We start from the raw sequence: 25,627 nt of genomic DNA on the forward strand, positions 1-25,627 counted from the left end.
GATGGCCGAGTTCGGGATTCCATCTGGTCCAGGTGCCTTGCCCAACTTTAAGGAGTTTGTGATCTCGATCAATGCATCTTATGTCACCCTTACCGCATCGTCTGTCTCTGCACGACTGCCATCACTCACAGTTGGTGGTGACTCGTCAGCCGGAGGCCAGGGACTTGGTTCGTGGCTTGAGAAAAGGCCCTGAATGATCGTTTGTAGCATCGCTGGTGATTGTTTAGCCGGGGCTAGCGCACCTCTAGTCTTTGTCATAACGATCCTGTAAGCGTCACCCCACGGGTTTGAATTGGCACTGGCACATAATCGTTCGAAACAGGCTCGTTTACTGGCTCTGATTGCGCTCTTAAGCGTTGCCTTAGCGGATCTGAATGCGGCATTGCGTTCCTCTCCTTGCTCGTCGGAACTCGCACGTTGCATCCTCCGTCTTGCACGGAGGCATGCACGACGTAGGCCGGCTATCGTTTCGCTCCACCAGTATGTCGGTGGTCTACCCTCCCTAGGCGGACGAGACCTAGGTATCGTGGCGTAGCACGCCCATGACAACATCGAATTTAGATGGTCCGCACCCGGGTGTATTTTTTTTAAAGGTGGCGGGGAAATCTGCAAACAGACACCTGAGAAGAGAACTCAGGGTGTGGGGATGAGACTAGGGTAGAGATGCTGGGGTAGTTACACTCCCCCAGGCACCTACTGATCCCTGTCTCGACCCACTAAAACCCATCCAGTCTACAGCCCTGGTCTTCCGGAACGACGGTTAAGTATAACGTCGGGGAGTGGCTTTTGTGCGTGATGCACCCTCTTTACTCTTATAACCTCCTAACTAACTACCTGGAGACTGGTAATTAGCTACCACTGGCGTGTTGGTGGTTGACCCGCCACACACGTTGCAGCTCCAGGACAATCTGAGAGGCGGCCGCACAGACCGCGTTTCAGATGTCCGGGTCGTCGCACATCCTCCGCACTAAATTGTCCGAAGTAGTGCCAGGCCCGCTCACAGCCATCATGTCGCTCCTCGCTCTTACGAAACGGGGGCATACGAAAAAGACATGCTCAGCAGTCTCCTCATCCTTCACGCACTCGGGACACATGGGGGACCCCGCGTGTCCGAACCTGTGCAGATATTGCCTGAAACAACCATGGCCTGACAGGATATGTGTCAGGTGGAAGTTCACTTCACCATGTCGTCTCCCGACCCAGCCGGATATCTCCGGTATGAGTCGGTGCGTCCATCTGCCCTTTGTGGAGTTGGACCATTCCCGCTGCCAGCGGAGCATCGAGAATGACCTTCTGGTACCTCGTATGCCCCTTGTGTCACGTTAGTCGAAACACTCTCTGTTCTCCTTGATGGCGATGCTGATAGGCATCATGCCGGACAAGACACAGATTGCATCGAATGACATCGTACGATACGCACTCGCAACTCTCAGGCACATGAGCCTGTAGGTACTTTCCAGTTTACCACGGTAACTGTTAGTACCTAGCGCTCTGGACCATACTGGCCCACCATACCTAAGGATGGACGAAACCACGCTGGCAAGAAGTCTTCGCTTGCTGCCATAAACCACTGAGCTATTGAAAATCATACGAGATAGTGCTGCAATAGCCGATGAGGCCCTCTTACAGGCATAGTCGACGTGACTCCCGAACGTGAGCTTGTCGTCCACCATAACCCCCAAGAGCTTCAGGGATCGCTTCGAGGTAATGGTGCAGTCTCCGACTCTGACCACCACCTGTTGCTCCGATTTACAACATCTACATCGGAATGCAATGTTTTCCAGCCGTAGAAGGATGGAATATTGGCCCTACTCGCTGCTTGCTGTTGCACGCCTACCTCATAGCGGACCGATTGGTGATCGCTATTCGTGTAGCTGACGTCTATCCTCCAGTTCGTGATCAGTCCCAGGCTGCAGATCGTCATATCGATAATCGATCCCGCACCGTTCCTGCTGTAGGTGCATTTCGTGCCAACGTTAGCCAAGTCTAAGTTGAGCTTTGTCAAAGCTTCCAACAAATTCTGGCCCCTCTGGTTCGTACAGCGACTTCCCCACTCGACAGCCCAAGCGTTGAAATCATCCACAACCACCAACGGCCATAGGCCCGTAAGTTCCATGGTTGCTTGATCGACCATCAGTGCGAACGTTTCGGTAGACCAACTCGGCGGAGCATAGCAACTGCAGTAGAATACTCCATCCACTTCGGCTATCGCGTACCCCTCGCTGTAGGTCTACACAATCTCCTGAACTGGGGACCTGCCTGTGGTGCATATGGCTGTCGTCCCAGACTTGTCCGATACCCAGTTACCGTTTCCGGTTAGGATGCGGTAGAGGTCCGAGACGATGGCCACGTCCGACAACGACTCAGCAGCTGCTTGGTGTAGCAACTGCTGCGCCGCATAGCAGTGATTCAGGTTTAATTGTATTACCCTCAGGCCTGCGGTTTAGTAGCCGGCCGTGCAGCCGGACACTTGGGGCCTCCAATGGCGTGCTTGGCGTCCAGTTTACCGGTGCAATCCAAGCACTTGGGAGGTGCGCCGCATTCCAGTGCTTTATGGCCTGCGCCACCGCAGCGGCGGCATAAATTGGACCTGTCGGGCTCTTTGCAGGACTAGGATTAATGCCCCCGCTCAAAGCACCTGAAGCAAATGTCAGGTTGTTCCCAAGCAACACTACACAACCGATTTGAACAAAATTGATTTTAAATGAACGGGCTACCTAAAAAACCCTTAAGGGTTATATACCTTTTTGGTCGAGAAAAATGAGGGAAGTTTGAATTTATTTTTGAGTGCATAGCACCATTTTCATTGCATCAAAGTGGTATTTTTCTGAAAGTACAGTTTATAAACAACAAGAAAATACGTTTGATTTTGAGATATATCAATTATTACTGAGGCTTGCGGTGATCCTGATAGAGACTCAGCGGATCAACCGAAATCAAAAAACTCATATTATTTCATTAGTTTAGAAGTGTGCCGGGTCCTTGAACGACCGCTTTTATGAGTATTTTGTTTCCAGTGCAAACGGGAACGTTTTTCCCAAAAAATGCACGTTTTGAGCGCAAAAAATTGCATTAAAATTTTTTTTGCGGCAAAATGTTACTGTATGTTTCAAAAAGCGATCGTTCAAGGACCGGTGAATTTAATAACGAAAATTTAAAAAAAAAAGATGAAGAAAATCGGTTTAGTAGTTTTCCCGCAATCAGGATCACGGCAAAGTCATTTTCCGGAAAAAACTATTCCGAGATAATCGCGTGTAAAGTTTCAAGTTTAGCGTATGCGGCCGTGGCGAGGCGCGTTGCAAATCGCTCTAACTTTCTTCCTATTGCTCAGATCTTTATGAAAATTTGTGGAAATGTTCTCAAGATGTTGTATTTGAAGATAATGTAATAAAAAAATTTCCGGTTTTTTGAAAACTAAAAAGGTATATAACCCCTTGACTTTTTAATTTCATAAAGATTGGACATGTGGTTCAAAAGTTATTTACAGAAACGTGGTCTGGAGAGTGTTTAATCTCACTCATGTTTCTCAGAGATGGCTGGACCGATTTCCACAAAATCAGTGTCATATGGAAGGTCGAGTTGCCCATAAGACCCTATTGATTTGTTTTGCAATCGGACTTTTACTTTGCCTGTTATGTTTTAAAATGTAAAATCCAGCATTGAAAAGAGACATATTCCGAAGACTACTTGGTCGGCATGCGACCAGACCGAGCCAAGCGCCAAACATATTGTTTTGAGTAATGAGCATTTGAAGTTTGACCACCCATAAATTAATCGTGTTTGAACTTATCGTTAATTCAATGCAAATATGTAATGAACAGGGCCTAATGAATGTCATTTTATCATAAATACACGAAAAATAGCAATAATTGATAAAATATTTAGTTTTTATTTTTGACACCTATGCACTCAGTTCACTCTGGTCGAAAAAAAATTTTAAAAGTTGGTCTTCAGTTCGGTCTGGTCAAACGTATTTTCTACAATATATCAACTTGTCTATTAAACAAGCTATTTTTCTCACAAGTCAAACGTAATACATAGATATCAACGCTGCTTTATCTCTTAGTCCAATCTGTATAAAAAATTATACAGCTGATAGACGAGCAAAGCTTTATTTCTGTTGCTCTATTTCCTGGTGCCAAAGCGCACCAAGTGCTAAGTGTTAAGATAGTATCAATATGAAATGCTCTGGTATATTGAAGCGGGTTTTGTCTAATTTTATTGATTTATCGTATATTGACCCAGTTCTGACGTTTGTTACAAGAAAAAATTTGATATTATTTTAATAAATATCTAATGGAAATAAAATGCATTTGGTTCGGTCTGGCTCAACAAGATCTTGAAAAAAAAGTGATGTGCCCATTGAAACGAAATTCGGCTCTACGAAAACCACCTGGCTGTTTATTTATCTAATTTTGATGACAGTCGTATTATCGAGCTGTCCGAAGCGGAGAAATCAGTTACTGATTAAAATAAATCGCAAAGTTAGCTTTTAAATCACAAACAATCATTTTATTTAGATACAATGTCTGTGTTTATGGTTCAGTCTGGTCGAACGCGGTTTCGTTCTTTTTACAAAGTGCAACAGAGATTTTTTACTACAACACGCCTTTGAACTGTTCAAATGATTTCATTCTTTAATAGAACATAGATCATCAGTTTGCACATCCACTGGTGCCAATAACACAGTTTTTAAGAAAATGACGCTTGGCTCGGTCTGGTCGCACGCACTTTTCTCAGAGATGGCTGAACCGATTTACACAAAATCAGTGTCAGATGAAACGTCTAGCTGCCTCATAACACCTTATTGAATTTCACTGTAATCGGTTTGTAACTTTGTCTGTAATGTATCAAAATGTGAAAATCACGAAACTTCATTATCTCAGAAACTACACAACCGATTTGAACAATATTGGTATCAAATGAACGGGCTGGTTAAAAGATAACTGATGAAATATGATGATTGAACACGTGGTTTAAAAGTTCTGAAAAGAATGTCATATTTGAAATAGAAGAAAAATCTTTGCCTATTAATAATCGAATCCAGAATGATATTTAATTGAATGATTTATAATCGAGTCCAACCTAAATATGAGTACAGTGACGTTTCGATTGTACCACGATCAAAAACATATTTCGCGTCATATATTTGAAACATATTATTATATGTGTTTGAATGTAATGTTTTAAATGTTAGGTATGGCACAGATAACAGATATCCAAGCTAGAACAAAAAAATTCCAGAAATCGTGTGTAAGATTTAAAATTCTTACTCGTTTGGAATACTAACGACATCTTTCTGCAACTTGCGACTTTAACCACTTTAGTGATGGCAGCGCTGGATTATAGTCAAAACTGCCAGACGGATGAAAAATCTCATAGAATATGGAGTCGCTGTTTTTGCAACGATATAACACTGTTTTTGTGAGGTTTGCGTATTTTTGCCTTTCTCCTAGAAAGGTGTGACAATCACTGAAAAACCTAAATTAACCCACCTGGCGGTCAGACCCAGTCTTTCTCATTCAAACTTTTATTTATAAAAATAGATTTGCATGAACGCTTCAATCCAATAAATGTATATTCATTCTTTAGGTTCTAAAATATTGATGTTGTAATCTATACATATAAAATGCAGTCCGGTCTGTCTGTCTGTCTGATTCATATAGCCTCGAAAACTACCGAACCGATCGACGTGAAAATTTGTATGTAGGGGTTTTTGGTGCCGATAAAGGTTTAGACCCCTCCCTCTTCTGGAAGGGAGGGTCCCATACAAACGAAACTCAAATTTCTGCACATCTCGAGAACTAATCAACTAAATGGAACCAAATTTGGCAGGTAAATGTTTTTAGTGGTAAAAAATATGTCTATAATGTTTTGAAACCCCTCCTTCTTTTGGAAGGGAGGGGTGCCATACAAATGAAACACAAATTTCTGCACATCTCGAGAACTAACCGAGTAAATGGAACCAAATTTAGCATGAGAATGTTTCTAGGTTTGACACCCCTCGTTTTTCTATAAGGGAGGGGTCCCATACAAATGAAACACAAATTTCGCACAGCTCAAGAACCAATTAAGAAAAAACAACCAAATTTGGTATGTGAATGTTTTTAGAGGTAACCAATATGTCTATAATGGTTCGACACCCCTCCCTTTTCTGTAAACACATGTTTCTGCACAAATTTCTGCACATCTCGCGAACTAATCAACTAAATGGAACCTTTTTGAATTGCTAAATGGCTGCTTTTAGGAAACAGTCAAAAACGACCGAATAATACTCAATATGGATATTTCGGTAATTGAGATGATGCATAGAAACCAAACATTGACCCTGGACACTATTTTGAATTTGAAGACGACTACTTTCTGTTTTTGGAAAACAACCTAAATACCTATATACCTCCCAATATGGGTATTTAAGTTGCCAGATTGATGCCAGAAAATCTGCTGAAAATGACCGAATACCACCCAATATGAATATATTCAGAATTAAGGCAATGTACAGAAGGCAAAAGACGAGGATGTTGTTATTTCGATAAAACCAACCATTTCAAACGATTTGTTATTCGACTTCGACTTTAAACACATCGCAAGGAATCAATGAATTTGGACCGTTCAAATAGTACGATACCACATTTAAATTATATTGAGGCCACATAAAGGGTGTCCACGATGAAATTGCCACACACAAAATTGATTCGCAAAATTCGAGTTTTCATCCGATTGCCATCAAATTTTCAGGGATTGAAAAATAACTATTAAACTTCAATTCACCATTTTACTCGTATTTTATTTACATTCCATACACAAATGCCCGCACCTTGGCCTTAACCCCGGCCATAAGATTGTGCACAACCTGTTAATCAACCGTTTTTTGCATGTAAACCCATACTTACTTAAGCTCCTCGACTGTCTTCACTACCTTAGGTTGTTTAAGAAGGTGCCGCTTCCTAATCGCCAAGTACTTTTCGATGGGGCGGAGCTCCGGAGTGTAAGGAGGGTTGAACATTTTCGGCACGAAATTGACCTTATTGTCCGCATACCACTCCAGCACGTCCTTGGAGTAGTGGCATGAGGCCAAATCCGGCCAGAAGATTGTTGGGACGTTGTGGGCCTTTAAGAGAGGAAGCAGCCGCTTCTGGAGGCAATCTCTCATGTACACCTGTTCGTTCATCGGGTCCTGGGTCACGAAAGGTGCATTCCGCTTCCCGCACGTGCAGATGGCTTGCCAAACCAGGAATTTCTTCGCAAATTTGGACATCTTCTGAGTGCGGACATGCTCCGGAACGCTGAACTTATCCTTGGCCGTGAAAAACAGGTTGCCGGGGATCTGTTTGAAGTCGGCCTTCACATATGTTTCGTCGTCCATGATGCAGCATTCAACTTTCGTCAGCATGTTGAGGTACAACTTTCTGGCACGGGTTTTGGCGGACTTGTTCTGCTTCTCGTCGCGATTAGCGGCCTTTTGTACCTTGAACGTTCGAAGCCCAGCCTTAGTTTTGGCCTTCTGGACAAAACTTCGCCGTAGGTGCAGCTTCTTAGCCACATCCCGAACGGAGGCGTTCCGGTTCCGGTTGAAGGCCCCAACTACGCGGTTGTGATTTTTGGTGTTGTACGGAACACTTTTTCCTTCACTTCTGGGCTTCCGATCGGTGGTCAATCGTTCCTCGAACCGCTTAATCACTCGCGACACCGTGGAATTCGCGATTCCCAACGTTTTAGCGATGGAACGATGCGAGAGATCCTTGTTCTCCTGATGAATGCGCAAGATTTTATCACGCACGAGCTGTTCTTTCGACTCCATTTCCGCGAGTTTTGATCACATGACTTTAAAACTTGCAGGATGTAAATAATGCACTATGAACTAAATACACCCACATTTTCACTAAATTTTGCCCAACGGTTAAAAAGTTAAAGCTATTTCATGGTGTGGCAATTTCATCGTGGACACCCTTTATATCGATCCAAGCAGGTAGTTTTCAATAGTCTTTGAATTTCTTTTCTTTCCATAACTTTTGAGCCACACATCAAATAGTTATGAAGATTGTTATTTGTAAGTTCGACAGATGACTCGTTCGTATGACACTAGTTATGTTCAAATAAGTCATGTAATCTTTGAGGTAATAGAGTTTCGTTGTTTCATTACCAATTTGATACATAACGGTTGCTTAAGTTCGATTATAATCCAATGAAATTGGAACGTATAGGGCAGCAAAATTTTGGAACCACGTTTTCAATCATAATTCATTATTTAACCCTTAACTAGCCCGCTCAAGTTTCGTGACTTTCACATTTCGATACATTACAGATGAAGTTACAGTCCGATTACAGTAAAATTCAATAGAGTGAGTCCAAGTAGTTTTCGGAATGTGTTCCTTTTCATAGCTGGATTTCACATTTTTATAGATAACAGGCAAAGTAATAGTCCGATTGCAAAACAAATCAATAGGGTCTTATGAGGCAGCTAGACCTTCCATTTGACACTGATTTTATGATAATCGGTACAGCCATCTCTGAGGAACATGAGTGAGATAAAACAGTCTTCAGAACACGTTTCTTTTCATAACTTTTGAACCACAAGTTCAATCTTTATAAAATTCAAAAGTTAAGGGTAGTTCAGATAGCCCGTTCATTTGAAATCAATTTTGTTCAAATCGGTTGTGTGGTTTTTGAGATAATGATGTTTCATGATTTTTACATTTTGAACCATAACCTCTAAACTATAAATCTGATTACAATAAAATTTAATAGGGTCTTATGAGACAACAAGGCCTTTCATTTGCAATTAATTTCATGAAAATCGGTCCAGCCATCTCTGACACACACACATACACACACACATACACATACACACACACTCACACACACACATACAGAAAATGCAGAGTCGATTGATATATGACATTCGGCCCTTTGGAGCACTTTTATACTTTCGGTTTTGCAAGTGATTGCTATACCTTTCTAGGAGAAAGGCAAAAACTAAAGATATAAAAGTGATCCGAAGGGCCGAATGTCGTATATCACTCGACTTAGTTTGACGGGCTGAGCATTTTCTGTATGTGTGTGCGTATGTGTGTGTATGTGTGTGTGTGTAACGCTCTCCCAATCTCACTCGATTTTCTCAGAGATAGCTGGACCGATTTCAATGAAATTAATTGCAAATGAAAGGTCTAGTTGCCCCATAGGATCCTATTGAATTTTATTGTAATCGGATTTTTAGTTTAGAGGTTATGTATCGAAATGTATAAATCACGAAACATCAATATCTCAAAAACTACGCAACTGATTTAAACAAAATTAATTTCAAATGAACGGGCTACCTAAAAAACCTTTAACTTTTGAATTTCATTAAGATTGGACATGTGGTTCAATAGTTATGGAGAGAAACGTGTTCTCGAGACTATTTAATCTCACTCATGTTTCCCAGAGATGGCTGACCGATTTTCATGAAATCGGTGTCAAATGGAAGGTCTAGTTGCCCCATAAGACCCTATTGATTTTTTTTTTGCAATCGGACTATTACTTTACCTGTCTGTTATGTTTAAAAATGTGAAATTCAGCTATGAAATGTAAAATATTCACAAGACTACTTAAACTCACTCACTTTTCTCAGAGATGGCTGAACCGATTTTCACTAAATTAGAGTCAAATGAGAGGTCCAGTGTAGTGTACCGAAATGTGAAAATCACGAAACTTCATTATCTCAGAAACTACACAACCGATTTGAACAATATTGATATCAGATGAACGGGCTAGTTAAGGGTTAACTGCGAAATTATGATTGAACACGTGGTTTCATAATTCGGCTGCTCTATACGTTCCCATTTCATTCGATTATAATCGAACTTAAGCAACCGTTATATATTAAATTGTTAAAACAACGAGTCTATTATCTCAAAGATTACACGAATGAGTTATCTTTTAAACTTACAAATAACTAACTTCATAACAACATGATATGTGGTTCAAAAGTTATGGAACGAAAAGAAATTCAAAGACTATTTAAAACTATACCTGATTTGATGAATATACGTGGCCTCAACATAATTTGAATGTGGTTCCGTACTATTTGAACGATCCCGGTATCGCTCGTGATGAAATTGTTCGAAATTTAAAGTCATTTCTTTTATTTCGCTATGTATTAAGCAGAGTCTATGCGTATATAGAGTCGCGCGAAGAGAAAATCTATCGTTTCGGCAACACAGTTTCTATGCCGTTTGTTGCCAAAAACTATACAGTTCTGTTTTTCACCATGCATAAGCGAATATCATTTTTTGAAATTCTTCACAAGGTACACAGTTTTGAAAGATTACACCGGTAATGTTTTGTTAAATTTGAGTGAACCAGTGTACAGGTTTAATGTTGGATTGAAATGTGTAAGTGAAACTCCGGAAAAACACATATTTTTTATTACGCTCAATTACAACACTTTTCATCCACTCCTAACATTATCACCTTGTTTATTTACATTGCTTGATTGGTACCCTCGTTTGACACTGATTTGGTTCCTTTGGTTTCATCTTTGCGGGACTCTTATTATAAACATAGACTCTGGTATTAAGCACTAACATTACGTCAAATTTCATATTTTATACTTCAATTACAACATCTATATTTTAGAACCCAAAGAGTGAATATACTTTTATTGGATTGAATCGTCCATGTAAATCTATTTTTACTAATAATAAGTTTGAATGAGAAAGGCAGGGTCTGACCGCTAGGTGGATTAACTTAGGTTTTTTTCAAGTGTTTTTAACGCGCATTTTGTACTAGTTTTTCTTACCCGGATTTTATGCTAGTTTTCCTTGCGTTGATTTTTGATTATCGCTTTTTTCCCGCGGATTTTCGAATTGCGCTTTTTTGCGCGGGTTTTTGAATCAACGCTCATTTATAAATAACCTTGTTTTTTTACCCGAATTTTCGTTTTTAAGAGGTTACAATGTAAATTGTTACTGAAATATTTAATAAAACATTCCATGGAAATCTTTTTGCTTTAAAAAAACATTCGGTAAAATAATGCTGTTTTTAGATCTTTCATTTTCCTATTATGAAATTTGTTGCAATAAAGTTAAATTTTTAACAAATATTTGCAATGGTCTTCTAATTTTAAAATAAAAATGACATTTCAAGGTAAGGTGTACAGAAATTTTCAGTTGGTAGTAGAATAAATTTGACGGTATAGTCGGAAATCACAATGCGGTCATAATTATCTACCGTAACTACTATTAAACTTTAGCATGTTTCTTTGTCACTTGTTTATCGTCCGAATTTGTTTCGCAGAAACAACGACATTCCCAGAATTTCATCTTGTAACAATAGCTTGACAAATCTTGTCACGAAGTAACTTATTTTGCCGACGCATCTTGTTATAATGTAACGAAGCGGTCGCATAGGGAAACCACGGGCAAGACACACATTTTTTATTTGTATTTGTATTTGTATATGTATTTGAATAATCCATCTGACAATAAATTATTTTTTTCCTCATCTATAGTTTATTTGACACGGCACAAATACAATTCAATGTTTAACGGCGCCAATTATATCTGGTAGCTTACTTTCTAAAGTATCTTAATAACTAAAAGCAAATTTTTTATCCTCGCTGCCGACTACGAGCTGAAACTAAATCTAACTTAAAGCTAGAATATTTTGCATTAAAAGCACAAGTTTGCTGTTTGATGGTTTTCATTGCCATAGGTAAGCAGCATATTAAATTTGTTCCGCTGCTGGGCCAAGATATTACGGACTGGCCTATTGGTTTGTTTCCATCGGGCGAGTATCGTGCGGGTCTGATTGCTGTTTCCGGATCCGGGGTCTTAACGTGTTCTTGTCGTTTGGTTGGATGTAGGCGGAAGGGGATAGGACTAAACTGGGGCGTGGATGGATTTCAGGAAAACGTATATAAGGGACATGTAGGGTAGGTCACGGCTCGCCAAGACATCACGAACAGGAACAGCCGGCTGCCTACCTTCGGCCTGCAGGGAAGCTATTAATCTAGACCTGGCGTCACGGTGTACAGGGCATGACTAAACAACGTGCTCTATGTCGTGATAACCTTCACCACAGGCACAGATACCACTCTCCCCGAGCCCAACACGACGGAGATGCGCGTCAAATCTATAGTGATTGGACATAAGCCGGGACATCACGCAAATGAAATCCCGACCTACATCCAACCCCTTGAACCACGGGTTCGTCGATACCTTGGGGATTATGGAATGTAACCACCTTCCCAGTTCCCCCTTGGTCCAAGAATTGTGCCAACTGATGATCGTATTCTGACGTACAAATGCGAAAAATTCATTAAAGGCAATTGGTCTTTCATAAATTTCACCGTTTGTTGCGCCCACCTTAGCCAAAGAGTCCGCTTTCTCATTACCCGGTATCGAGCAGTGAGAAGGGACCCACGCTAAGGTAATCTGAGTAGATTTTTCGGATAAAGCACTCAGATGTTCCCGTATTTTCCCCAGGAAATACGGAGAGTGCCTAACATCTTTCATCGATCGGAGAGCCTCAATGGAACTGAGACTGTCCGTAAAGATGAAATAATGGTCCGTGGGCATTTTTTCGATAATCCCTAGGGTGTACTGAATTGCAGCTAATTCTGCGACGTAAACAGAAGCAGGATTATCGAGCTTATGGGAGACGGTTAAATTGTTATTGAAGATACCGAAGCCAGTGGACCCATCAAGAAGTGATCCGTCAGTGTAGAACATATTGTCGCAGTTGATGTTTCGATATCTATTGGAAAAATTTTTAGGGATCTGCTGCACGCGTAAATGATCCGGGATTCCACGAGTTTCTTCTATCATGGATGTATCGAAAAACACAGTAGAATCAGAAGTATTTGATAAGTCGACACGATTTGGAATATTCGGAGAAGGGTTAATATTTTGGGACATGTGATTGAAATACAATGTCATAAAACGGGTTTGAGAATTAGGTTCGATTAACCTTTCAAAATTTTCAATCACGGGACGGTTCAAGACCTCACATTTGATAAGAATACGAGAAGACAGGCTCCAGAAGCGAGTTTTCAACGGTAGAACTCCGGCTAAGTCCTCCAAACTCATCGTATGGGTCGACTGCATGCAACCCAAGGCGATACGCAAACAACGATATTGTGTTCGCTCCAGTTTGATCAAATGTGTGTTTGCTGCGGAGCGGAAGCAGAAACACCCGTACTCAATGACAGGCAATATCGTTGTTTGGTAAAGCCTTATAAGGTCTCCTGGGTGGGGTCCCCACCATTGTCCGGTTATTGTACGAAGAAAATTCACTCTTTGTTGACATTTTTTCATCAGATACCTAACGTGACAATCCCAGGTGCCTTTAGAGTCGAACCAGACACCAAGATATTTGTGAACCAAAACCTGAGAAATCGTTTTACCCATTAATTGTGTTTGAAGCTGAGCAGGTTCATGCTTCCTAGAAAAAACTACAATCTCAGTCTTCTCCGGAGAGAATTCGATACCTAGCTGTAAAGCCCAAGCAGACAAATTTTCCAAGGTATCTTGCAATGGTCCTTGCAAATCGGCAGCTTTGGCTCCTGTAACAGAGATTACACTGTCGTCTGCAAGTTGTCTTATCGTGCATGAATTTGCCAGACATTCGTCGATGTCATTTACATAAAAGTTGTAAAGAAGGGGGGTTAAACATGAGCCCTGGGGAAGACCCATGTAGCTAATGCGAAAAGTTGCCAAATCGCCGTGCGTAAAATGCATGTGCTTTTCGGACAACAAATTGTGCAAAAAATTGTTCAAAATTGGAGAAAATCCTTGTCGGTGAAGTTTACCCGAAAGAATGTCAATAGAAACGGAATCAAAAGCCCCCTTAATGTCCAAGAACGCAGACGCCATTTGTTCTTTGCGAGCATACGCCAGCTGAATATCTGTTGAGAGCAACGCAAGACAATCATTCGTCCCTTTGGCACGGCGGAAGCCAAATTGAGTATCTGATAGTAGACCATTTGATTCGACCCAATGGTCTAAACGACGGAGTATCATTTTTGCCATCAATTTCCGGATACAGGATAGCATTGCAATCGGCCTATAAGAGTTGTGATCAGAAGCTGGTTTTCCCGGTTTTTGGATGGCGATCACCTTCACTTGCCTCCAATCCTGCGGTACAATGTTTTGCTCCAGGAACTTATTGAACAAGTTCAACAAGCGCCTCTTGGCATTGCCGGGTAGATTCTTCAACAAGTTGAATTTGATTCTATCTAACCCAGGCGCGTTATTGTTACAGGACAGGGGGGCAACTGAAAATTCTGCCATCGTAAAAGGTGATTCTATCGCGTCGTGGCCCGGAGACGCATCGCGAACAATGTTTTGCTCAGGAACAGAGTCCGGACATACTTTCCTGGCAAAATCAAATATCCACCGACTTGAAGACTCCTCGCTTTCGTTGACCGTTACGCGATTCCGCATTCTTCGGGCTGTGTTCCAAAGAGTGCTCATCGATGTCTCCCTCGACGTCTCGTTCACGAACCGACGCCAATATCCGCGTTTCTTTGCTTTAGCCAAACTTTTAAGCTTGGTATTAAGCTCCGAATACCGTAAATAGTCGTCAGGTATACCTCCCTTCTGGTAGGCCTTAAACGCGTCGGATCTTTGCGTGTAGACATCGGAGCACTCTTGGTCCCACCACGGAGTGGGAGGCCGTTCTTTGATCGTTACGCCGGGATATTTCTTCGTTTGGGCTTGCAACGCGGCGTCGAGAATCAAGCCCGCGAGGAGGTTGTATTCTTCAAGTGGTGGATGATGTTGAATCGACTCGACCGCTTTTGAAATCATTTCCTCGTATAACTTCCAATCGACATTCCGTGTGAGGTCATACGGGATGTCAATTGGTCGCATGCGAGTGTACCCGTTATTAATTGAAATAAGAATTGGCAAATGGTCGCTACCGTGAGGATCAAGGATTAACTTCCATGTGCAATCCAACCGTAGCGACGTCGAACATAAGGATAGATCCAAAGCGCTTGGGCGCGCTGGAGGTTTCGGGATACGTGTCATTTCACCGTTGTTTAAAATAGTCATGTCGAAGACATCGCAAAGGTTATAGATTAAAGAGGAGCGGTTATCATTGTATGAGGAACCTCAAGCCACGCCATGAGAGTTGAAGTCTCCCAAAATCAAACGTGGCGAGGGAAGAAGTTCTATTAAATCAAAGAGCAGCCGTTGCCCAACCTGTGCTCTGGGAGGAATATATATTGAGGCAATACAAAGCTCTTTACCTTGTATTGTCATTTGACATGCGACAACTTCGATGCCTGGAATCGAGGGGAGGTTAATACGATAGGAAGAATAGCACTTTTGAATCCCTAAAAGTACTCCTCCATATGGGGTGTCTCGATCAAGGCGAATAATATTAAAATCATGGAAGTTGAGATCCATATTTGAAGTAAGCCAAGTTTCACAAATGGAAAATGCATCGCATTTGTTTCTATTTATCAAAACTTTAAACGAATCAATTTTTGGTAAAATACTTCTACAATTCCACTGTAACACAGAGATAGAATCCTTCATATACGCAGTTGAATTAGGCATCGAAGGATACAATCGCTGCAAGGAGGGGCCATTGGGCAGTCAACTGCTTCAAAAATGATCTAACTGTTGGGAGGAATGCTGTAAGGAAAATTTTAATTGGATCGGGTACATTGAAATTTTCAAAAATCCAGTCCACAATGTCAGAAAATTTCACTAATCCAGAGTTTGTTTGATCAACTGGATGTGCAAAAGGAACAACTGGGGTTTTAGATGTTCCTGGCAGTGCTGGGAACTCCTTCTGGGACTTTAAATTTGCAAGCCCAGGAGGAGTTTGCTTCGGTTTTTCCGCAGCACTGTTTGGTTTGTTCGTACTTTTCATTACACTTTGGGAAATCTTAGGACCTTTACGGGGAAGTTTAGGAGAAGAAACATTTTTCCTCTTTCTAGACTCCCCAGGATTGGCATAAGATATTCCCGCTGATGAATCGTCAGAATCGGTTTCATCAGAGGACAACAGATCAAAGGGGTTCGATGTTATGGTAGAAGTGGTCACGGTCTTCTTCAGCATCTCAGCGTAAGAACGCTTTGAACGCTCCTTAAGTGACCGCTTGATTTTATCTCTGCGCTGCATGTACACCGGGCATGTGGAGAGCTCATGCTGGTTTTCCCCACAGTGAATACATTTTTCAGCATTAACACTGCAAGAATCTTCCGCATGAGTCTCCCCACACTTGCTACATCGTGCCTTATTGCAGCAGTAGGCGGCTGTGTGGCCTAACTGCTTGCAATTGGTGCAATTCATAACACGGGGTACATACAATCGCACAGGCAGACGAACCCGGTCGATCGAGACGTGGCTAGGGAGTGCAGATCCGGCAAACGTAACGCGAAACGAGTCTGACGGAGTGTAAACTTTTTTACCGCCGACGAGAGACATGGACCGCAATTGCTTACAATCCAAAATCTTCGCCTGTGTTTCGGTATTTTTGAAGCAACCGGTTGCGCTTTTTAGGATACACTCGACAGACAGACTCGAATCGGTTATGACACCGTCGATCTCCACGTTTCGTGCGGGTATGTAAACGCGATACTCGCGTGTGAAGAGCTCAGAGCAAGCGATAGCATTGGCCTGTGCCAGATCACTGACCACGACACGGAGCTTGTTAGGTCGGACCTTGGAAATTTCGGTCACGGCCTTGTACCCCTTCGTCAGGTCTTTAGAAATTTGCAGTATGTTTAATCGCTTTGAATTCACTCCTGCCTTTGGACGAAAATAAACAGTATAGCTGCCCTGTTGAGATCCGTCCGGGTAAAGCCTGAGGCGAGGGGGGACTGGAGAATGAACAGGGGAGGGGATAACAGAAGGGTCAGGGTCAGGGGGGTTCGGGGATGGTGGCACGGGAGGCGAGGGATCTATATCCATCGCGCTAAATGTAGCGCACTAGCGCACTAGCGCTGACAAGAACACGTACCTCTTTACTTCTTCCTTCCAGCAGTGGTTGTCCGATCGTTCGAAGCTGCACCCAAAGCAGCCAGCAGCACCAATACAGCCACCAGCAGTGAGCCGGGTGTGAGATCACTCAGCACAGCGACACGGACTCGACTGTCAACTGATGGCCTCGAATAATACACTCTTTTGTTTGGCTATTCGTACACACGGACCGGATTGTAATAGAACGACCACTTTGCACGTCCGTTTCTGTCGAGTGTTCGACGCGGAATGATCTGACAATAAATAGTCTTAATGAATAAATTTACTAACTAATCACAGTTTGAGTCTACTTATAAAATATCGGGTTGGTTCGTCAAACTGGAAGTGGTCTTCAACAGCGGTAAAGCCACGAGCACACGCTGTGAATGGTTCATTTTTTCCGAACAAAGTGCGGTGAATAACAGGTTGCAGTAATGTTGCGCTTCGGAGATTCTTGTTCGGGACACGAAAATTTACCATTTGGAGCAGTGCCGGGGCATCTAATTCTCCATTTAGTAGCTTAGCGATGAACAAACATTGTTGTATTTTTCTTCGGCGTTCCAGAGTGTCTAAGCCCAGTAGTCGGCATCTATCAGGGTATGGTGGCAAGTTGTCGGGGTTTCTCCATGGTAAGTTCCGCAGTGCCAAACGAATAAACCGTTTTTGAACCCGTTCTATCCTAAGATTCCACGTGATCTGGTAGGGGTTCCATACAATACTAGCATTTTCTAAAATCGGTCGTACAATTGCACAGTACAATGCCTTCCAACAATGCGGCTCAGAAAAGTCCTTAGCCACCTTGGATACAAATCCCAACTGTCTTGTTGCCTCAGAAATCAACCCTGAGCGGTGCAAATCAAATGTCATTTCCGAGTCCAACAGGATACCCAAATCAGTCACTTCGGTTACTCTGGTGAGCGTCATGCCGTCAATATGATAATCATGGATAATTGGTTGTGATTTACGATGGAACGAGATGACTTGACATTTTTCCACGCTAACAATCAATTTGTTTCTGTGGCACCAATCAACAAACAAACTTAGACAGGTTTGTAAACGGCGACAGTCCTCCTGCGTTTGTATAACAGCATATAACTTTAAATCGTCAGCATACACCAATTTAAAACAACCTCTATTCAAAATCAAAGCAGCATCATTGAAGAATAGAATGAATAGTAGCGGACCAAGATTACTACCTTGTGGGACACCGGAATTGTTTGTAAATGCCCTCGATACGCAACCATTAATCCGTACCCGAAGTTCACGATTCGTTAAGTATGATTCTAGCCAGGACACCAATTGAGTAGAAAACCCAAGCCGAGACAACTTGTTCAGCAGTATTTGATGGTCAATTTTGTCAAAAGCTGCCTTTAAATCTGTATATATAGCATCGACTTGCGTTTTTTTTCTCCATATTAATTATACATTCTGACGTAAATTTCATCAGATTCGTTGTAACCGATCTACCAGGCATAAAGCCGTGTTGGTCAATAGAGATATAGCTTTTCGTGACATCGAGCATAGTTTCACGCACTATAATTTCCAAAAGTTTTGAGGCTGCGGATAGGCTCGTGATCCCTCGATAATTAATCACATTGTAACGATCACCACGTTTAAAAACAGGAGTCATAGAAGACTGCTTCCAGATGCGAGGGAATTTCATCTGCTGGAACGAACGGTTGAAAATAATACTCAATGGTAGCGCTAAAGAGGCAATACACCGGCATATCACAACAGCTGGCAGACCATCAGGACCAGGAGCGAACGATCGTTTTAATTTTTTCGCTGCAGTCAAAACCGTTTCTACATCCACAGCAAATGCGTTGAGATCGATTAAGTCAACGGGAACATCGCGGATGGCGTCACTTATCTCCGTTCTTGAAGCAGGATTCTTTGAGAAGACTGATGCAAAATGCTCAGCAAACAACTGGCAAGAATGCGTAACATCAGCTGATGTGGTCTCATTGAAATAGACATTCTTTGGTATCACAGGACATTTTCGCTTGGAATCAATAAAACGCCAAAAATCACGTGGATTTCTCGTTAAGCTTATCTGTACTCTTAGTACGTATGATTTGTAGAGACAGGAATTCATAAGTCGATATGCTTTACTAGCCAATCGAAACTTCTTATGATTGCCAGGATTTCTGAAACGCCGTGAATTCCGTTGACAAGTATTGCGCGCACGTTTTAATTCACTTAAACGGTGAGTGCCCCAGGCGGGTGATCTCGGGGGACGGATTCGCGGAACATTCGCAGTCAGCCAATTGTTCAATATAGAGCAGAACAATTCTGCCATTTCATCAACATCATTCGGTAAAATCGCATTCCAGTCAATGGTGGTCAAATATTGTGAAAGAGCCGCAAAATCTATTTTACGGAAGTTCAAAGGCCGCTCATTTCGACTTTCAACTGATTCTTCACATACTGCTGGTATTGGAAGAATTATCTCGAGCGGGGGATGATGTGAGTCAACGGGTAGAAGCGGAACGGAGCAGTTATGAACAACGGCTTCACAATTGGGCGTACAAAAAACTAAATCAAGAGTGCGATTGATTGCGCCCGTGGCTTCACCGTTCGCCGGTTCCCTACTTGGCTGGACTAACGTGCCAGCTTCCTGGCTGTCTTCGAACAACCGCCCTCGTTTAACTTTCCTGGGGGCCGCTTCCCCCGGAGAGCCTCTAGTGCGCTTGCCGGTCGGTTGAACTGAACAGACTTCGGCGTACGATGCTGCAGCTGTTGGTGTGTATTTAGAAATCACAGGTGCAGCATTCCTTTTTGTAGGCTGATTAAGCCTTGCCTCCAGCGCGAGTGCCTTGTTTTCGGCATCATTAACCCGCTTAAGGGCTTCCGCAAACTCGGATTTCGCGCTGCAAATATTCATACGTAGCAACAAAAAACATTGCTTCAAGTCTTTCGAAATGTTGCTACGTTCGTCCGTGAACTTGAGTATTTCATCAAGTTGAACGGACACAGCTTCTACACTCGGGAACTCATTCATGTGGCTTTCTACCGCTGAGAGTTGCATAGCCCCGGAGATCCGCTCCCGATCTTTGGCGGTCTTAGGTGTATCCACCTTGCCGCCAGTCTTTGTTGTTCCGGTTGGTGCTGCCTTAGGCGTGCCCGCCTTTGTCTCAACTCGGAACTCCCCTGTCGGTGTCGCAAAAGGTGTACCAACCTGTGCGCCACCTTTACCGGCATCAGCCAGTCTCGGTGGAGACCGGTGGAGAAAGAGCACCGAGGTAAAGTTTATTTCACAGACCAAGTTCCACAAGAAGGTGCGGCTGTGGCTGACAATCAGCGAGAAAGGGATGTCAAAGTTGCTCTTCTTTCGCTCCGGGCTAGCCGTGAACGGGAAAATTTATAGTAGAAAGTGCCTGCCAGAAGTTGCGTCGTTCATCAAGAAATACCATAAGGGCGAAGACACGATGTTCTGGCCAGACTTGGCGTCGGCCAAGTCGAAGCGATCGTTGGAGGAGATGGAGCGGCTGAATATCGATGTGGTACCGAAGTCGGCGAATCCGCCCAACGTCCCCCAGCTGCATCCCATCGAGAATTTCTTGGCAAACTTGAAGCGCAAGATCTATTCCAACAATTTTGTCACGAAAACGGAGGAGGAATTAATAAAAAAAAAACGAAGAAAGAGCTCATAAACATGCCTACACGCATGTTTTCGTCCGCCATAGCGAATATTCTGGTTAACTGCCGAAAGGCCGCTCGCAAGGTGTAGAATTTTTTTGCGGATAAGATAATATAATTATTATTAATGGGAAATTCATCCAACTCAATTATCTATCTTATTTTTTTTTCATCACCATCTGAAAAATATCCATTTTTTACCGCAAACGTTACATTGCTGCAGCATCAGTACCGAAGGATAAAACACATATGTAAATACACTTGACTCTTTGCTATACATGAGAAATGTATATATAAGCCAGTATATTTTAGCGCGAGGTTCAGTTCTCGTTAAACAGTAGAATAAATCACATCTAGGCAAGTTAATTGGTAAAAGTTTTATTCCGAAATAATGGTCCCGCGGAAATCGGTTACTGGTGAATTTTTTCTTTGGCTCCGCTGTATAAGGAGCCGGACAGTGTCGAGTCTCGCACATCAAACGGTCCTTCGAGCCGGATCCGACCGATTGAAGCGAGCTAGGAGGAGTAGTTTTGATCGGCAGCGATAAAGATAGGCAATCGTCTATTGAGCTTGAGCAGCGCGTGATAGTTAAATAAAATCGAGTGCGAACGCCGTGCGAACGCCGGTGTAGATTCTACCGTATCGCATTCAATCGCGTGGTCGTGAGCATGCTGTCGCTACAGAAAACGCTGGATGCAATTTATCAGCGTGCCTCAAAACTCAGCTCGTTTGAAAGTGACATTGACGTTTGACGTTGATTCTCGAAACTCGTGAGCAAGTTTTAGAAGCGATGCGAATAATCTTTTTTAAGACCGAAAGCAAGCTGTACGGGATGGTAAAGGATGATGAAGTGTCGTCTATTAAGATGGAGGGTGAAGAGTTTTACTATTTGTTGAGTGAAATTAAGTACCAAATTACGAAACGCTTAAAGCCCCTACCCGTTGCCCTTGAAGCTAGACCCTCTCTTGATGCAAGTTTCGTCAAAATATCGTATCCCGATTCTTGCATAAAACTACCGGATATTTCGTTGCCGCGATTTGGCGGCCATTACGAACAGTGATTGTATTTTCGCAGTCAGTTTAATCTCTTTGTCCGTCGCAATGATTCGTTAAACGATCAACAGCGGTTCCATTATTGTCATGTTTGTCTGGGAAAGCTGCTACTTTCGAGACGCCTGAAGAATCGTTTGCATCTTTGTGGATGGCATTGGAATGGCACGAAAATCGTCGCTGGTTAGTTGACCGCCACCATCTTGCAGAAACTTTTCTGCTCTTGCCACTCCAATTAAAATCAACTACCGGGTTGCGAGAGTTTGTTAACATTGTGCAGAAAAATCTCAGAGCGTTGTCGTCGTTAAAACTGTCTCTCGATACTCTTTCCGAGTCTATGATAGTACATGTAGTTGCGTCTCGGTTTGACAAACAGACGCATAAAGATTTCGAATCGCATGTGGTAGGTACCAACCTAGTAAAATGGCAAGAAATGGTCAACTTTTTCAAAACCGTTGCTCAATTTCAGAAAATTCAGAGCAGGATCACAAGCTACCGTCTCGCAGTAATAGTAATAGTATCAAACCATCTGGAAGTAAAAGGAAGCCGAACGTATTGGTGAGCTCCAATCGCGATTATGATAATTAAGGAAAATATTCGTGTTTTAATTGTTCGGCTGGGCATTATATCAACGAGTGTCGCAATTTTTTGTCGAGATCCCCAACCCAGCGGTTTCTACGTGTGAAGGAGCTTAAACTGTGGGTTAATTGCTTTAGCAATCGGCATGTGGTCGTAGATTGCAAAAGTGGCTCGTGCAAAGAATGTGGTCTGCGCCATAACACTCTGCTACTTTTCGATTCGAAACCAGCAGACGCGAGTACAGAAGTGAAATCAAATTCCAGCTAGACAGCTAGAGCAGATTCTGCCCGTGTCGAGCTGTGTACTATGATTCAACCAGTCGTATCTGGTGAAAATAGTAGGAGGGTGGTACCCAAGACACGACCGCATAGTTGACATAGGACTACAATAGTTCACTATTTGCTTTTGAAGCTCTGTTTGATTTGAGTTCGTTTTACCTTTGGCACGGTTCGATTTTGGCACACATGTGCCAACAATGAGCGTTTACGTTTAATCACATTTTGTAGTTTTCTTGATTTATTTTAATCAATTCAAGCTCAACATCCTCCAAAATATGAATATGTTCCGGCAATATAGTGTATAGGCAATATAGGCAAAGCAGCATTATGTTTCTAATTACTCGTGTGGTAATATCAAGTAACTAGGTCGTCAGCCTAAATTCATCAAGCGACACCTCAAACGACTTGGAACTAAAACTAGTTCATGGGGTCTGTATTTTGATTATTTATTTGCAGCACTCTCTTTTAGAAGAAAAATTATTCTCTTTAACATTGATGAATATCTTTCATTCTAATACAGTCAATTTTCCCTAATACGCGAAAAGGCAACCTTCTATAAAACAATAAATTGAGTACGATTTAGTAGAAATTAAACTTTCTTCTATATCTATTTTATTACATATTGTGAAAGATGACTCACTCACCGATCACAAAGCGGCAAGGATGTCACATTATTTTTTTCCTGCAGTTACAAGCTCATGGAAAAAATATCAATAACGAATTACAGTTTTTAGTAGAAAATGTATATTCACAGAAAATTTGAAATTGACATAGAATTTTATGAACATGTTAACATTCAATTCAGGTCAATTTAAACATTTTATAAGTATACAGAATCAATCAGAAAAAATTTAATCAGTTTCAAGATACCTAAGAACAACGAAGATACCATATTTGAAAGTCATTTGTCTGTTATCTTCAAAAATAAACAGGGCTAGAGTGATGCACAGCATTAGCCTCAGCAATTAATATTTGCATAGTGTTGTTCAATTACAAGTAAGGTTATGGAAAGTAATTTTTTCTTGTTGATGCTAATGCAAAACAAAAAAAAATTGAAAAATAGCCTATATTTAGTTTTTTAATTAATCTGAGAGAAACAGAGTGTAGAGTTCAAAAAAAAACAACGCATTTTATCAAAAAAACAACACAAAATTTTGTTGACCTAGCGGCGCAACGTACTTTGCGGCACCCGAATAATCATATTAAATTCTGATATTTGCTGCTATACGAAACATAAAGAAGAAAATGACAATTCAAACGGCAATTCGATTTTGTTCCAGATCGCAAAACGATACCTACGCATTAACCCAACACGCCTCACTGTGCGTCGACAGCGGCAATGTAGTCTTCACTTGATCACTGATAGACGACGAGTGACCAGCGCTCTATTCATACATTGCTCGGTGCAGTACTGTTGCCTGGCCAGCATGTTTCCCTCCAAGACATCACTTTTAATAACATTCTTACAGCAGAACGTAAAACTGTCTGATAGTGGAGGTGGTGGACATCAAAATAGTCTAGGCTCATTAAAGCAAACATTAGTTGACCTATTGGGACGGGTAGATTCTGCCAATTTTTTTTTTTGACACTGCTATACAGGATATCACTGCAGGCAGTTGGTGTCCACTCATGAAGTCTGTGCCAGGCGCGTTCGCATGGCGCATGGCGTGATTGGTAGATTGTTCGTGAAAATTCGACCTCGAAACTTTTATGAAATTTTCACAATTTAACAATGAAATGATAAAGATAACTGAAGAATCACAAAATTGTCCATCATTTTATCAATCCAACGACATATTGATAATTGTGATCCATCGTGTGGTTACATCAGTATTAACGTTTGAAATCTTTCATTCCGACGTTACACCTTGGTTTTAGTTTCCACAGAATGTATCTCGATATAGTGCAGTTGAACGTAGTCCTACGTCAAAATAAACCCCGTCCCGATGGATGCGCCCGGACCAGAGGCGTTTTGTTTTCCGAGCCAAGGGTTATCCAATGCAGTGTCGAAGAAAGTCCAATTGATCTCGGCTTATGATCAAGCCTTGTTAGATACTGCGTTGGTTCTTTTGCGCAGTGCCATTGGCGAACTGCAAGAATGCCGAGCGGTCCTTGACTCGTGTGCAATGTGTACGTTTATGACAACTGCGTGTGCGAAGAGATTACGGCTGAAGATTTTTTCGTCAGATGTGTCCGTTGTCAGATTTGGCGGAGCATGAAAAAAGATCACGAAATCGGTTATAGCTCACGTCAGTTCGAAGTCGTCCTACTTTGAAGCGTCGGCTGGCTTTTTAGTAACCCAAGAATTACGAACAAGTTACCCTTGCAAATTGGGATATTCCCGATTGGGTCGACCTGGCAGATCCGCAGTTCAATAAAACGGCAAAAATCGATATTTTTTTTGGAATCGTTGAGAGAACAAGATGATGTTGAGCAAGAGCTATATGCGACAAACAATTTTTGGCTGGGTTGCCGGTAGTCATGTAAAGGAACGAGATCGTTACCCGAAGGTACAAGCGCTAACAGTGACGAACGAAGAGCTGGATAGTCAAATCTCGAAATTTTGGTGTATCGAAAATTATGGTTCCGAGAGTAAATGGTCAGTAGAAGAGCAAGCCGCTGAAGATCATTTTGTATCGACTCATAGCCGTGATCCTTCTGGCCGGTATATCGTAGCACTACTATTCAAAGGCGAAGTAAGGGCGTTGGGAGATTCTAGTCATATGGCTCATTCGCAGATTTCGTCTGCTGGAGGCAAGACTTGCCAAGGATGCCAAACTTAACGCCGATTATAAGCTGTTCATGCGAGAGTTTATCGATCTGGGGCATATGGAAAAGGTTGGTGTGTTTAATTCAGTAGAGCCACAATCGCAGTTGCAATATTTCATGCCACATCATGCAATCAAAGGAACCCAGCGATAGCAGTACGACAAAGTTCCACCCTTAACTTTGACACCTCGGCCAGAACTAGCAATGGTGGGACTGACATTGCAACCTCGGCTTATCGACATTTTGCTTCGCTTTAGAACTTACATCGGACAAATTCTTGTACGAGAGAAAGATCGTCGGTTCCAGCAAATTCTGTGGAGATCCAATCCCGAGGAGGAAATCGGTGTTTATCAG

At 42.2% G+C, this 25,627-nt stretch overlaps 1 protein-coding gene across 12 annotated transcripts in view; it reads right to left on the reverse strand.

Moving 5' to 3' along the window:
- Positions 1-25,627, reverse strand: part of LOC129720760 (unconventional myosin-XVIIIa) — a 568,639-nt gene that overhangs the window by 220,163 nt on the left and 322,849 nt on the right. The window lies entirely within an intron of this gene.

The sequence above is a fragment of the Wyeomyia smithii genome, chromosome 2 (genome assembly GCF_029784165.1).
Source record: "Wyeomyia smithii strain HCP4-BCI-WySm-NY-G18 chromosome 2, ASM2978416v1, whole genome shotgun sequence".
NCBI lineage: Eukaryota > Metazoa > Arthropoda > Insecta > Diptera > Culicidae > Wyeomyia > Wyeomyia smithii.